This window comes from Bos indicus, chromosome 18 (genome assembly GCF_029378745.1).
Source record: "Bos indicus isolate NIAB-ARS_2022 breed Sahiwal x Tharparkar chromosome 18, NIAB-ARS_B.indTharparkar_mat_pri_1.0, whole genome shotgun sequence".
In the NCBI taxonomy this organism is placed as follows: Eukaryota; Metazoa; Chordata; class Mammalia; order Artiodactyla; family Bovidae; genus Bos; species Bos indicus.
The window spans coordinates 33,342,521-33,357,486 of record NC_091777.1 but is presented as its reverse complement, the minus strand read 5'-3'; the positions used below and the strand labels follow the sequence as shown (position 1 = coordinate 33,357,486).

Below are 14,966 nucleotides of genomic sequence, written 5' to 3'. Positions count from 1 at the left end.
CGGAGTAAGTGTCTAAGAAGAGATGAATAACAAAATGGCATTTTCTTTTTCTTAATTTTACATTGCAGAAGGACACTCCTATTTACTTTTGAGAAGCCTTGGGCTCAAGAGAGAACCCTCTCCTACTACATCATATATCAGCCATATTGCTATGGCCAGTGCAGTTTGCTCTTCTTCCTAAGAGAAGTCTGAGACTGTGACTGTTTCTGCTGCTGCTGCTGCTAAGTTGCTTCAGTTGCATCCAACTCTGTGCGACCCCATAGACGGCAGCCCACCAGGCTCCTCCGTCCCTGGGATTCTCCAGGCAAGAACACTGGAGTGGGTTGCCATTGCCTTCTCCAATGCAGGAAAGTGAGAAGTGCACGTAGCAAAAACTCTCAGAGAGTGTGTATGGCCATGTATGTGCGTGTGTGTAAAGACCAAGACATTTGCAAATAAGTGGCTTTCTTGGCTGTATGGAGGCTGCTCAGATTTGATGAAACTACTGTTTCAGGCCTCGGGTCATGGTCAGAGGTCTTTGCTGTTCATCATTTCATTTGGGGGGTGGTGCTTCATCAATGTCTGTTCTCTCTCTCTCTCTCTGGATACTTCAGTAGCCTAGTAAGGTGATGTAGTAGTCCTTGATCTTTTTATTTTTTATTTTTTCAATCACTGCATTATTTCCCTAAATCAGTGCCCTAATTTATGTCTGAAGAAAATAGTTGAATGTTGTGGTTGGATGGATTGCCATAGGTTCAAACTGCTTGTGTCCCAATCATGGCTTTGTTGTTTAGTGACTTTTTGAATAAGGGGCAACTTTATTCAGCCTTTCTGTGCCTCGATTCCTGGTTATGAAATAAAATAGCACCTGACATATAGGACGGTTATGGGATTAAATTCTACATGATAGCCCAGGGCCTGGCACTTTGTGAGCTCTCAGTAACTGTTAGAAATCGTCTTAGCTGTTTGGATTACGGTGTGTCTGGGTGCTCCCCAGCTCCAGGGGGTGCGGGAGAGCTGAAAGAGCTAGCATCACGTGTACGTGACTGTAACCATACCCTCGAGTCCTCGGAGATGATTAAGTGCTTCACTTGGCTTCGAAAGTATTTGGGAAGTATTGATCACACTTTTTCAAACTCAGTACTTGTACAAACACATGGATTTACTGTCAGTCACTAAGGAAGTACCTATTGGTTACCCAGTGTTGTTAATAGCCAATTGCGTACAAAATGATAGTCCATTTTACTGATCTTAACTATTTTAGAAAACAAACTGAACAGCTCCACATAGCTGTTATCAAGGCTCAGTAATTTGGGCCAAGGGAGTGTCTTATTATTGTCCTTAAAAGATTATGAATTTTACCATCAGGTAGGTAAGAAAGCAATAGGTTTTCAGTGGTCTAAAATTTAAAAACTAAACACTTTTATGGTGGTTCTCTATTTCACCTCTACATTTTCTGCATTTCTTCCATAGGCCAAGCCCTTTAGAGGGTTAGCAGGCTGACCCAGGACAGACAGAAAATGAGTGTAAGACTTGATTTCTGTCTTCTAGGATCTCAAAGCTTTCTTGGATGCAATGTTGGAAGAGGCAGACAGCCATAATAACAAAGAACTCTACCCGTGGGAGAAATCAAGACGTAATAGGGTATACCAAGGGAATCTGCACGCCCAAGTCTGCAACAGGGAGCAGGGAAAGTTCCACCACAGTTATACCAGCAATGAATGGGAGGGGAATTCAGCTGAGGGAACAGTATGTGCGGGGAGGAATGGAGGTACATAGCCTGCTGGGAATAGCAGGCCCTACCTGGGCAGGAGGTAAAGCTGGGACAGACCAGGGAGAATTGTGTCAGCTGTGTTGTGCAGTGTGGATGTTTCTTCACCTGGTAGGGAACTGTTTACAGTTTAAATATTCTCAGAATCATTACGTAAAGATTGCTCTTCAGGCTTCCCTAGTGGTTCAGTGGTTCAGAATCCACCTGCCAATGCAGGGGACACGGGTTCCATCCCTGGTCTGGGATGATCCCCACGCCTTAAGGCAAGTAAACTCGTGCACCACAACTCCTAAGGCCGTGCTTAGAGCCTGGGAACCACAGTTAATGAAGCACACTCGCCCTAGAGCCTGCACTGCGCAAGAGAAGCTACCACAAGGAGAAGCCTATGAACCACAGCTAGAGAGCAGCTGCTGCTTGCCACAACTAGAGAAAGCCCTCCAAGCAGCAATGAAGACCCAGTGCAACCAAAAATAAAATACTAAGATTGCTGTCCAAGGAGGTTTCTGTTTTGTCATGTGCATTACTGTCAAATGTTGGATGTTTGTTCATTCACGACAAGGAGACAAGCTAAATAAACTTCAGAAGAAGGAGCAGATATTGTTCTGAGACAGGTGTGATCACGTGTGCCCGGCTTGCTTTGTTTACCCCAGCAATGCTTTCTACAACTTTTCCAGTTGATCTGATGGACATCCCCAAGATTCTCCTGAGGCTGCTGCTGCTGCTGCTAAGTTGCTTCAGTCGTGTCCGACTCTGTGCGACCCCATAGAGGGCAGCCCACCAGGCTCCCCTGTTTCTGGGATTCTCCAGGCAAAAACACTGGAGTGGGTTGCCATTTCCTTCTCCAATGCATGAAAGTGAAAAGTGAAAGTGAAGTCGCTCAGTCGTGTCTGACTCCTAAGGACCTCATGGACTGTAGACCACCAGGCTCCTCTGTCTATGGGATTTTCCAGGCAAGAGTACTGAAGCTAGATTATATTTATTTTTATTTGCTTTCCATCTCCTCTTCACCATGGCCCCCCAAAACTTAAAAATAAACTTGCTGCTATTTTAGGGCAAAATATATATGTATATATTCTCTTGGAGAAAGGCTTTTCATTTTCTTTCTAAGTGCTCCCAGGTTCTATAACAATAGACTCATGTATGTATGTGACTTTTATAGTGGATGTGTTTAGCTTTTCCTCTTTCTCTGACATTGTATTCCTTTTTTATTCAGTAGAGAAGTCATGGCGAAGTGGGAAGGCAGATCCTTGGGAGCATGGGAAGTGTGGATTTGAATTCTTATTCTACTGCTAATTAGCTTTGTTATCTTGGGCAAGTTATTTAACTTCTCTGAGGTTTGATTCCTTTCTCTTTTAGGAGGTAGGAACAGAATAAAACAAGCCCCGACCAGTGCTGTCGGGAAGATTAATTAAAGGAAAAATGCATGTAGAGGCACCAAGGCTATATATATTGGGGCTATGTAGTAGGTACAAGTAAAACTGGAGCATCCTCTATTGCACTTGTTAATATGGTAAAGGGTAGAAAGAGAAACTCCATCATTTGGGCAAGAAATAGGGATAAAATGTAGAGTAGCAGGAGGTTTGCTCATATGCTAGGAGACTGTTTGTTTATTCATTTCCCAAAGATATTACAAAGGCTGTGAATATTTATTTAGTTCTGCTCCCAATAGCCCTTCTAATAGGGAATTATTTGGGTACAACGAAAGACATTTGTAAATGCGGCTGATAAGACTGACACTGGACAAGGAGTGTTTTGTTGGACACAAGAATTCTATTGTCCCTGGCTTCAGTTGTCAAGTGCCCGGGGAACCCAGAATTTATGGTGACAGCACAATGGGCCTTTCAGGGCCCAGCGAAAGAGCTGTGAGATCCTGCTCCCCGGCTTTTCAGGGCTTCTAATCTTTTTATCGGGCCCGGACAATGCCGGATTCAGCTGCTGCCTGCGCCTCCTGACTGTCCATTGGCCGTCAGGTATTGTGCGGTAATTACCATGGTGACAATGGGCCCTCTCTACGCCAGTCCATCGGTGGTTTGGAAAACGGCAAAGGTTGTCACTTTGTATTAGGTGCCTCTAAAGGCATGGCTTACTTAGAAAAACTACCAAAGAGAAATCAAGATAATCGTGTTAAGAGTTTGATTTAAAGGGCCACTGTGTCAAATCCATTTGGAGCCCAGGAACTCTATGGATGTTTCCTTGTAATTACAGCCAGACGTTGGGCATCATCCCACACAAGCAGCAAGTAGCCGGCCATGGCGAGTTTGCAGGGAGCCCTGAGCTGTGGGCAGCTGGCAGCCTTTAACGTCATATGGAACAGAGATCTCAGCTGAGCCTTTGAACTCTGAGGGGTCCCTGAACTTCTCTGAGAATTCAGTTCCTCATATGAAAAGGAATGGGGTGGAAAATGCTTATGGATGAATAGTAATTATATATTCCATGAGTATGTATTAATGTATGCAAATATAGTCCCATACAGATGTGACAGTTGGACCATAAAGAAGGCTGAGTGCCGAAGAAGTGATGTGTGTGAATTATGGTGCTGGAGAAGACTCTTTAGAGTCCCTTGGACAGCAAGGAGATCAAACCAGTCAATCCTAAAGGAAATCAAGGCTGAATATTCATTGGAAGGACTGATGCTTAAGCCAAAGCTCCAAGACATTGGCCACCTGATTCGAAGAACAGACACAGTGGGGAAAAACCCTGATGCTGGCAAAGTTTGAGGGCAGGAGGAGAAGGGGGCAACAAAGAATGAGATGGTTGGATGGCATCACCAACTCAAAGGACATAAGTTTGGGCATACTCCAGGAGAGAGTGAAGGACAGGGAAGGCTGGTGTGCTACAGTCCGTGGGGTTGCAAAGAATCAGATATAATTTAGCAACTGAACAACGACAACAAATATATGAAAGTTATCCACCTACCATAGAGCTCTGTAAATAGCAAATATACAATGGAAGGTAAAGCGATTTAATCATACACAATTGAAAAAGCATAACCTACGTGTTTTTGTAATTGCAGCTACTAATTATCAACTGTCTATTCTAAGTGAGGTATTTATTCTCACTATTCTTTATGATAATCAATAATCCCACAAAAATTATTGATATCCCCATTTTATAGTGAAGAAAGTGAGGCTCAAAGAGTTCTTGCCAAAGTCAAATTAGCTTGGAAGAGGCAAAGCCTGTATTTTAAGTCCTGTCCCCTCACATTTAATAACTTACTTCTTCCCTCATTTTTTAAAAAATCATAATCTGCAAACCTGTCTATCTTACAAAATATGCTTCATCATGTGGCTTTGGAACTTGGGTGATAAAAGGAAAGGAAAACACCCAGTGCTGAGTATTGTTTTGGTTTATTCATCCCTTCCACAATGTCAGGAACATGTGACCCCTGTACAAGGAAATAGCCCCCACCTACAGACACCCAGTCTCAACTTCCTCTGCCCCTTCTCCTGCCTGAAGAGCAAGAACACACAGCAGCATCAGCAGCACAGCCTGGTATTCCTAGACCACCAGGAAAGGATATGGCCTTTGCTTGAATTCTTTGCCTAATAAAAGTTTCAAAAAGCTGATATTTTATTTATTCAATAATAATGTATTTAATCATAGTTCGTATTACTCAGTTCCCTACCAAAATATCTCAGATTGACTGTTGTGTTGTTAGACCAAAAAGTAGAAATGAACGATCACTTTTCAAAGGAACAGGCATGATTTACCCTGGCAAGTAGGTCTTGTCATGGATTCTTAAAGCTGGCGGGAACGGAGTGGATTTTTTTTAGCGATTTGATCTGTTGCTTCATTGCACTATACGTTTGGATGTTTACCACTCAGCCTGTTTCTTCACCTGTAAAATGGAGCTGTCACTCTATCCGTTGGCAACCCTCCCCCACTCAGTGGCAGTTCTTCCCCTTTTATACCCACCACTGCTGTGGCATACTTACACACAGTAAGTGACTTGAGGATCCTGAAGCAGGCGCTGATGGAGTACGTGGGGTGGAGACTCTTTTAATCTAACTCACGTATGCTTTCAGCGCTTACCCTCCCCCACAGCACTATATGTTGTTGGTGGTGGTGGGGTGCTGTTGACAATGATCCAGGAACACACCTGGCCTGGCTGAGCCCACATTCTAGAAGAAGACCCACACATGGAGAGCTAGGAGCTGGGCATTTGATCTGGAGCAGAAACCTTAAGAGAGGGATGGCAGTTTGACTCAGGAGTCAGAGGGGAGGATGTGGCCCTGTGTGTACCAAGCCTTCCATATGGTCAGAGTGCAGCGAAGGAAATCTGCCTCCACCGCCGAGTTTCCTCCTCGATTTTGATACCCGTGCCAAGTATGTTCTCCATCCCAGTTTACACCCTTGGCTTCATGGATTTCTTTTTCCTGTTTCTCAATCTCTCTGAACTAGTAGATGGTGTGGAGAGTCTGATTCTAAGAGGCTCAGTGTGGGTGGCCAAGCACGGCAATGGGAGGGGCTGGTAGAGGGCAGGGCAGTAGGTGAAGAGGGCCCATGATGGTACACAGGACTTGGGGGACCAAAGGACGGTGCCCTGAGAGTAGGTAGGAGTGGGTGCTGCAGCGCCGGGTTGTATTTCCCTGTCACAGAAGGGAATACATGATTCCAGGTCTTGGAGAGTCATGAGATGTGGGGGACAGGCAGGGAAATGAACATTCCAACCCAGAACACCAACAGTGCAAAAAGAGAACGTCTCTAGTACACTGCCCAGCCCTCTAGTACACTGCCCGGCTCTCTAGTACACTGCCCAGCCCTCTCAGACCCAGTCAACTCTTCTTTTCCCCCCATCATCTCTGAAAAAGTACAAAAACAACTTAGATTTTTTTCTGTTTATTTTTTTTCCTCTAAGAAACACAGTGTAATTATATGCAACATTGTCCATAGAACCTAAATCCTCTCTTTCTCAAAAGTTTGCAGTAATCAGAATTCATAGACAACTTACCCATTTATTTTTGCTTTCCTTCCAAAGCTCTTAATGATCAGTGCAGGCTTTGGGTGAGAGGAGTTTTATATGAGATATTTTACAGGGAAGAGCCCCTGGAGAAGGAAATGGCAACCCAATCCAGTATTCTTGCCTGCAGAATCTCATGGACAGAGGAGCCTGGGTGGCTACAGTCCATGCGGTCACAAAGAGTCGGACACGACTGAGCGACTGACACTAACTAGAGAATGCAAGGCAAAGTGGGCGTTCAATTCATTTTTATAGATAACAACTAAAGTTTTGAAAACACACTGGCCACGGATATAGACGTGTCATGAACTGATTGGAGACAGCAGGAGAAAAACACAGGAAACACAGGCTCTGAAGTCAGTGCTGCTGGATTCTGATCCCACTGTGGGTGTTATGGGCTAGATGCCCAGGGCAAAAGTTTGATCTTTTTAGGGGTTGGGGTGAGATGAACCCTGATGGGTTCATGCTACCCAGTGTGGTTATACGCATTTAAAGAGAATATATTGGTAAGGACAGCACCAAATGCCTGTTCCATCCTGTTCATGGTGTTCTATTTATCCATTTCTGGGTAACATACCATCCCCAAATTTAGTGTCTTTTAACAACTGTCTATCCTTACCTCTTACAACTGAGTGAACTCATCTGGGCAGTTGTTGCTTGGGGTCTCATGGTGTAAAGTCAGATGGCTGGAGTCACGTGAAGGTCCAGGTGGGTTGGATGTCTAAGATGGCATCTTCACTCACCACTTGACTCTTCAGCTTAGATGCCCACAGCAGCTGGGGATGGCTGGGCATTTCTCTCGCTATCTGTGCACCTTCTCCACATGGCTAGCTGGAGCTTCCTCTCAGCATGGGGATCTAGAGCATTCAGACTCCAGACATGGCAGCTGACTTCTCTTAGAGCAACCTTTCTAAGAACACAAGACAGGTTACCAGGTTTTTAGAACTCAGCTTCTGAAATCATATATTAATAGTATCTCTTTTGCTATGTTTCATTGGCTCAGTTCAGTTCAGTCATGTCCTACTCTTTGTAACCCCATGGACTGCAGCATGCCAGGCCTCTCTGGCCATCACCAACTCCCAGAGCTTACTCAAACTCGTGTCCATTGAGTTAGTGATGCCATCCAACCATCTCATCCTCTGTCCAACCCCTTCTCCTCCTGCCTTCAATCTTTCCCAGCATCAGGGTCTTTTCAAATGAGTCAGTTCTTCCCATCAGGTGGCCAGAGTATTGGAGTTTCAGCTTCAGCATCATCCCTCCAATGAATATTCAGGACTGACTTCCTTTAGGATGGACTGGTTGGAACTACTTGCTGTCCAAGGGACTCTCAAGAATCTTCTCCAACACCACAGCTCAAAAGCATCAGTTCTTTGGTGCTCAGCTTTCTTTATAGTCCAACTCTCACATCCATACATGACTACTGGAAAAATCATAGCTTTGACTAGATGGACCTTTGTTGGCAAAGTAATGTCTCTGCTTTTTACTATGCTGTCTAGGTTGGTCATAACTTTTCTTCCAGGGAGCAAGTGTCTTTTAATTTCATGGCTGCAGTCACCATCTGCAGTGATTTTGGAGACCAAAAAAATAAAATCTGTCACTGTTTCCCCATCTATTTCCCATGAAGTGATGGGACCAGATGCCGTGATCTTAGTTTTCTGAATGTTGAGTTTTAAGCCAACTTTTTCACTCTCCTCTTTCACTTTCATCAAGAGACTCTTTAGTTCTTCACTTTCTGCCCTAAGTGTGGTGTCATCTGCATATCTGAGGTTATTGATATTTCATTGGTTACCCCAGGGCAATTTGGAGTCACATGGAAGGGGATCACAGAAGGGTATGGTTCTCTGGGCATGTGGTTCATCCAGGGAGGGCTGTTGGAGAGTGGCTGTGACATGGTTGTGAGCTGGGTCCTTCCTCTGGGGTTATGAACAGGTCCTTCCCCTGTGGCTTTTTCTCCATGACTCCAGGTACATCTGGGAATGACCCCAGCCCTGCTCCATTGTTGACATCGTGGAAATAGCACACATGGTAGGAGCCAAAGGAGATACAGGTTCTATCCCTGGGTTGGGAACATGCCCTGGAGGAGGGCATGGCAACCCACTCTAGTATTCTTGCCTGGACAAGCCCTTGAACAGAAGAACCTGGTGGGCTACAGTCCATGGGGTTGCAGAGTCTGATGGACTGAGCACGCATGCACAGGACAGTTCTGCTGTTCTTGCTACAGTCACCAAATTAAGGTGCTGTGAACAGATTTCAGTAGATGTACAGTCCATCCTCAGCCCTGTGCAGATGGGTTTTCCCATGTTGCTGTTGTCCCTGTTGTTTTGGAAAAGGCATTGTATGTGAAGAGTTGATAGGTAGAGCCAAGATGAAACAAGGAAAAGTGGGTCTGGGAGAATGAAGGATAATAGAGTCAAAGTGGGCGTCCCTGGTGGCTCAGATGGTAAAGAAACCACCTGCAATGCAGGAGAGCCTGGATTCGATCCCTGGGTCGGGAAGATACCCCGGAGAAGGGCATGGTAACCTACTCCAGTATTCTTGCCTGGAGAATCCCCATGGGAAGAGGAGCCTGGCGGTCTGCAGTTTATGGGGTTGCAAAAAAGTCAGACACGACACAAAGTCAAAGTAAGAAGCTGTTTAAGCCCTTAGTGCAGCCCGGGTTGATCCTCGAAAGTAGATGTTCTAGAGAGGAAGGACATTCAAGAACTCCTTTCTGCTGTCGTGTTTGGGAAGTTATGCCAGCGGCACCTTCCTTGGTTCAGTGCCTTGGTTTTTTGAAGACGGCAGCTGTTCAGACACTCCATATTCCTCTCTTCATTCATTCAGCAAATATACATTGAACAGCTGCTCTGGGCTAGGAAAAGTGGTAGACACTTCAGGAGATATGAAGATGAATCAGACCAGCATCCAGGCAGAACACAGCCCCCACACACAGAAACTTCAGAATGTGATGTGGAGCAGGAGGGGGAACACAGAGGAATGTAGTCCTGATAAAGAATCGCAGCTCTGTCAGCCCAGTGCTCTGCTCTGCCAGCGTGGGGATGACATCTCCTGTCACGACTGCCACCGCTGTCACTCTTTGCCCTTGAGTCTGTCACTCCACCAGGATTTGACAGCACCAGGATGGTGCTTCTCTCTTTAGAAGGGAGGAAACTAGCTTTGGAGGCCAGTAAAATGTGGATTCTATCAGCCACTGAGTCTACGATTTCCTATCTCCCCCACAGGTTTGTCGTTTGTGCTAGAGCAAATACGTGTGAAGTATGTAGAATAGTTCATGACGTTGGATACATGACTGCTTTTATCTTTGTTATCAAAGAACCGAATGCATAACATTCATCGAACCATCCTGTGGTACCTCATGACAAGTTTTTCCCACTTTGCACACCATTGTGGTCATTTATTTACATCTCTCACTGTATACATGGACCCTTATTGTCAAAGAGAAAAGCGTGTCCTGTGCAACTGTGTACCCCCAGCGTTTAGGAGAGTATCATTCTGTTGATTCATGTCACCTCCAGGTTACTAATGATCCTTTCACTTTTTGCAGAAATCGCTGTGTATTCGGCTCAGAGGTCTCCTGACGATCCTTCCGGTTGCCATTTGTTGAATGACCAATCAGATGGGTGGAGTTTTGTGTTACAGAAACTGGCAGCAAGTATCCAATGGGTGAAGAAGGTAAGATGGACCAGCGTTACTGAGTGTATCATTACTTTATTTGCGGGGACAGAAATGATGGTTTCCAGGACCATCCCGCAAATGTGCCTGCCCTCACAGATCCCAAGTAGAATTTGACAGGGAAGTTATCCTGGGCCTTGAGGAATGTGATTATTCCTGTTATTATTGGGTTATCTTTAGGGGGCACCTATTATGTGCCTGTACGAAGATGATAATAGTTTTTTGTTTTGGGTGTTTTTCTTTTTGGACCATAGAAGGTTGATAGGAGATAGAAGGAACTAAAGGGATTATATAATTCCATAGCAAAAACTTGGCTGGAGAGACTAACACGACTACCATGTTGTTCTTTATCCCCTTTTCTTCTTTTGAAAAGAATTCTTTAAATGTGTACAAGGTGGCTTATATCCCTCAAGGAAAAGAGATTGCTAGGAGGCTGAATCTTTTAGCTCTCAAAAGACAGAGCACTAGATCCTAAGCTGGGAGACTGACTTGAGCTCCAAACCTGGCTCTATCATTCACTGTCTGTGTGCCCCTGGGTTAACAAACTCTTCTCTGGGCCACAAAGGTGGTTGGGTCCAGAGTAACTAATGGTCCATAAGTTTTAGGATTCTATGAATACATTTACCTCCTTTATCGGGTCACTAGGAACTGAAGCTATTTTTATAGGATGTTGAAATATTCCGATGAAACTTTAAGAATTAATTCTAGCAGCATGACTTGCCACACGGTCCCATCGTAGAACTCACCCTTGCGTGTGTCAGTGGCTCATCTCGCTGTGAGTGTCCACCAAGTGACCTAGATGCAGAGGCCAAATGCAAGTCATGACCTCTCCCCCTAAGCCTTTGCCTTGTCCTGTGTGCCACATTTCAGTGCCAGCATCAAAACTCACTGAATCTGAAACATGATGCATCCTATATACCTCCTAGCCTCTTATCTCCAGGAGTAATTGATTCCGATTGGTTTGCTCTCTGATTATCTCTGAAACACTTTATTCTGTCTACCCACATTGCCACCATCAAATGCAAGCCAGAATCCCTTTCTCCAAGATTTTGCTGCAGTTGCCACCTCACAGATCTTTATGCTTCCAGGGTTACTTTTCGCTCTGTCAACTCCAGCACGATCCGTCTTTCATACATATCCTGAACAGTGTCCCTAAATCCAGATAGTATGTTACTTTGCTACTAATCCTTTCCCTTTGAGGCATCTGAATTCCTTTTCAAGCTTTCAGGACCCTCTAGTAATGGGCCCACTGTTGTGCTGTTTAGACCCCCACTCAGCTGTTGTCTCTGCACACCTAGCCTTCACTGTACTCATCCACTCTAGGTCTACTGTAAGGCACAACCTTTATTTCACAGAGCCCAGTGAGCTCCCTTTCCTCACAAGCTAGCTTTTACTCATTTTATACCTTCACTTGGACCTCACTACCTGTAAGGATTTCTTTCTAATTGCTGAAGACTGAGCTATGGGTGTCTCCTGGGCTTTAGTCATCAAGATTATACCATTTACTATGATTCCCACTGTTTAGGTGTCTGTCTTCCTAGCTAGACCTGGAGGTTCTTGAGGATTGGCTTTATTTTGGGACCACCGGGTTCCTGGTTGTAAGCACTATTCTGGCCCCAAGTAGGTTCTCAATAAATATTTACTAAACATATGAATAGAGACTTTAAGATAAGAAAGGGAGCCTGATGTTACCACACAGAGAAAAGTCACAGCACTGGCAGCTAACAGGTATTGAGTGCTTATGCTATGTCAGGAACATAAGGTCTTTAAAGGTATCACTTCCCTTAATCTTTGCAAAAACCTACTGTGATAGGCACTATTAATATCCAAAGATTCTATAAATGAGAAAACTGAATTTTAGAAAAGATAAGTTGCCTGTAGCCATATTGCCATACTTTTTTTATCTTTGGAAGTTTGACTTTAGCCAGAGCTTTTATCTTTGAGCACTCCTCTCTTTTGTTTTCCCCGTGAGTGAATCTGGTCCATTATGGACAAAAGACATGTCCTTTATGGCAGGCTGAAGACTTTTTCGGCAGTCCACACCAACTATTTTTACTTAGATGGTCAGCCCCTGTGACTGGGACATGTAAATATTTGGTGATTTTCCAGATGTTTTTCACTCATGTTTTAATGTGGGTTTGTTTGGGGACAAAATTTCAATTTGGAGAGCCCTACCCCATCTCCTTCTCTCATGTTCTGGTCGACATTTGTCATGGGAATAAACCACTAAATGAAAATACTCGTAGTGGAAGCAGGGCCATACTTCCCTGCAAATGTATCAATATGATTTGGAAATTATATAGTTGGCTCCTCTCACATTAGCATATTGTGCTCTGAAGCCTGGCTCAGCAGAGGAAACGCATCCCTCCTGTGGAAAATGCCTGTGAATGACGATCATCTCATTTCTGTGAAGCCAAATAGGTGTCTTCATTTCAGCAGCCCTTCGAATTTTTCAATAGGACATGCGACTGACATTTTCTATTTTTCTCAATAATATTGACAATTAGAATGAGGTAGAAGTGAAACAGAGTCAGAAGTTAAATAGAAAGTACTTCAATTTAATTTCTCATCTAGGAAATTATTTAGGTTTTTTTCTTCCACTTTGAAATTAAGAACAGCCTGTTTCGAAGAGTTCTGCATCGCTTTTATTCCAAGGACAGGAAGGTAAACTATTCTGATGTTTGCAGCACCCTTAAAAAAACACAGCATAGTACAGATGGAACAGTCCTTAACAGTCCTTTGATCTTTCAGAACAATCTTCTTGTTTTAGACAGAGGATTTTTTTTTTTTTTTGCCTAGAGAGAGGAAAGGGTTTATTCATGATCACACTATAAGGTTTTGGAAGAACAAAATGAAACTAACCTACAACTTTGGCTTAAGACCCAGATTCTTGATCCTCAATCCATTCATGATGCCAGCATTTCTTAAACAGGTGCTTATGATGTACTGGGACACAGGCAGGGATAAAGTAGCTTTCACTTTCTTCAAGGAGCTTACAGTCAAGGAGCTCCGTATAAAGTACCCAGAATCCTGATAGGAAGAGAAAAGAGGGATATGGGGGTTGTGTAGAGAGAGAGAGAAACATGTTTCACAAATGGTGGTGAAGTGGTTTGGACTTACAGGAGCAGCTCTCCAGCTGACTTCTAGGGAAGTCCACTTGAACTTCTGTTCTTGGGACATCTGACTGACTCAGGCATCTTCCCGGAGCAGGGGAGGGGTGACCTAAGCCGCTACAGGACAGAGCTTCCCGGCCGCGCTACCTCACTGAGCTTTTAGTAGGGCAGTGGGGCACAGATCGAAAGTCTTAAAGTGAAAAATATTTGCTCTTAGACTCATGAAAAGTGTACACACACTGAGACCCTCCCGACTGATTACTCAGCAGGGGCTGCTCCTCACAGGTCACTGATTCTCTTTCATTTGCATAAAAATCAATCCTGAAAAGCTTCCTGGGGCCTGGGCAACTCACCTGTGCTGGAGCATCCTCCAGGCTCTGCCCTGTCCCTGACAGTTTGAAATGTTGGCAGCCTGCCTCCTAACCCCCTCTGCCTGCTGGGTCTGTCTGTGAAGGCATTTCCTATTTTGGGATGTAGGCCACTGTGGAGAAAGAGGCCAAGTTTCTGTCTGTAGCCGGTGCCATGAGAATCATAAACAGACAGTCAGTTCACTTGCTGACTCCTTTGCAGATCTTCAGTGTGTACCGTGTGACTGTCACTAACGTGATCGACCAAGAGCTAGGAAGCTCCCGTGTGCCAGGCAGTGGAAATGTCCTACCTTTGCCAGAATCAGTACTGAAAGGACAAACTTCAACCGAAGTTGTGGTTCTCTGATCTTGCTTTATTTTAGGACGGATGAACACAATGCAGAGACCCTCCTGATTTAATGAGATGCCCGTATGCAAACACTGGGCTACATGATTTACGTTCATTGTCTTGTGTGACATCACCAGTGCTTTGGTATGTGCCGTCATCCTGCTTCTTTTATGATGAGGATGCTGAGGTTTGGAGAGGTTAATGAGCTTGTCGAGGGCCATACAGTGAACTCTGTAGAGTCGGGGCCTCCACGCCGTAGTGCCCCCAGTGTGTCTCTTCTGATTCTTTGGTATCATGCTTTCTGATCTTAACCAAGTTGGAGGGTGGGGTTATATTACAGTTCTTTTGGTGGTCATGTCTTAAATCTCCATGTGGGCCAAGTGCTTCTGGCTAATACAGCAGTGTGCTGCTGAATGTGTGTACTGCGTGAGAGATAACCCATGGGGAGAGGAAAAAAGAATCCCAAGTGTGTTCATTCATAAATCATCTCTTGGAAAGCATTCCTGTTTTAGGCCGTGGACTAAATGCAGCCACAACAAATGAACCCGATGCACATGTATCTACACAACAGTTGTATCAAAGCCATGTCTTTAAAGAGCACCCCTTCTTCTGATGGAGACAGGCCAGCAGACAATAACCATGGTGTAGAGTTTTTTGGAGGTAGCTCCATGGGTTTGTAGGAGCACAGAGGGATGGAATCTGATAGAGGAAATCAGCAAAGGCTTCAGGGAAGAGGTGACTTGTGGGTTGAGATATGAAGCATAAGTCAGAATTT

General features: G+C 44.5%; 1 protein-coding gene across 2 annotated transcripts in view; it reads left to right on the top strand.

The window, feature by feature from the left end:
• Positions 1–14,966, top strand: part of CDH11 (cadherin 11) — a 154,156-nt gene that overhangs the window by 54,245 nt on the left and 84,945 nt on the right. For both annotated transcript variants that reach the window (XM_070770690.1, XM_070770691.1), the window contains exon 2: positions 10,255–10,382. The gene's annotated coding sequence lies outside the window, so the exon portion shown is untranslated. The remainder of the gene's footprint in view (positions 1–10,254; positions 10,383–14,966) is intronic.